Below are 1,691 nucleotides of genomic sequence, written 5' to 3'. Positions count from 1 at the left end.
ATGAATAATCACAGATTAGTCCAGTGCGAGTCGAAAAGTTCAAGATTTTCTATTGACGATTTGCGGGAAAAAAATTAAAAACTCAATTTTCTCAGAACAAAAATTTTTTCGTATACTTCACAAAATTCTGAACAAAAAAGGCACTTACAAGTTTTCCGCAAAAATGCACCGTTTTCGAGCAAAAAATTTCCGAAAATTGATGCATACGCTTATACCACCGCCCGCCGGCATGACGCCTTTAGGCGCGCACCTGTGATGGGTATATATCTACCACTAGTTGGGAGACACTTGTATGGAAATTTTCGATCAAGTATCACTTTTCTAGAAGAAAAAATGCCGGCGGTCAGAAGGTTAATATTTATATTGTTTTATACATATTGAGCCTTATTATTACTTTATAATCTATATTTATTCATATCAGAAATAAATAGATATTGTGTAAATATAAAATTTGTTTATTATCTCTTACATGCTTATTACAAAATATCACATATGATTACATATACGTATAAGTACGTAATGTATAATACATACTGACCGTAAAGCGCATAATATCTGTCATATATATACAATTTATACATAAAATTAGGTATTAAAAAATATTTGTACGTATGTACATAATAAATATGCGATCTATTAGGAAATCTCTCTCTCTTTTTGTTAAAATCACAGATTACGCTTTGTAAAGCATTTTTATTTTCAAAACCGCACGATTACGAAAAATACATTGATACGATTCATTTCCACAATTAACGTAAATATTTTTATGGCATATATTGTTTCAGATTCAATAAAGTGTGTTTATATTTAAAAAAAATTATTATTTATATATATTTATCTTTATTAATAAAAGTCTTAATTTTTTTGTTGTATTTAATATTGATTGCCATAATATTGATATTGCAATAATAAATAATTTTTGTATATGTTGATTATTCTTATTATATATTATATGTATGTACACAATTTTTTAGAAATTTTCTAGAAAAAATTAAATTTTAACTATAAAACTTCATCTCTCTTTTATATATGATAAAATTTGCTATTGTTACACTAACGGTTTTGTTGCAACTACATTCAGCAAACTTGCTGATAATTATGCTACATAAATTATAAATAACAATAATTACGATAGTTCGTACATTCGCAAATAGACACATAATTATAATTTATTGCATTTGTCCGTGTTATCATAACATTGTTAGAAATGCTTCTCTTACATGTAAATGAAGCTCATGATTATGAATGAAATTAAAAGTAATGAACGATTTAACTAAAAATTAAATTACAGTGGTTACTCAAATATAATGATCGGGTACATTAAATTTCATGTACATGTACACAAATATACTTGTCAGTTATAAATACATTAAATTTAATGTAATGTTATGAAATGAAGTTCAAATTGTGTAACTGAAAAGTATATTAAATTTCATAAAATTTTTAACAGCGTATGCATAGCTATCTACTTTTGTACAGAAATTAATTTTAATGACTAGTATATCTCGCTATGAACTGTAACAATTTGTGAAGATCATATTTAGCTCCATATTCGCGCGTAAATATTTCTTCCTTTTGTAGCATTAATATAAATATAATTATTAATTATTAGTATTAATTTTATTAATACTGTTTTATTATATTATTTCTCTCTGAATATTGTAATAGAAAATAATTTAAGTATAGGAATA

The sequence above is a fragment of the Trachymyrmex cornetzi genome, unplaced genomic scaffold, assembly GCF_001594075.2.
Source record: "Trachymyrmex cornetzi isolate Tcor2-1 unplaced genomic scaffold, Tcor1.1 scaffold321, whole genome shotgun sequence".
Lineage (NCBI taxonomy): Eukaryota > Metazoa > Arthropoda > Insecta > Hymenoptera > Formicidae > Trachymyrmex > Trachymyrmex cornetzi.
Note: the sequence above shows the minus strand (reverse complement) of the source record.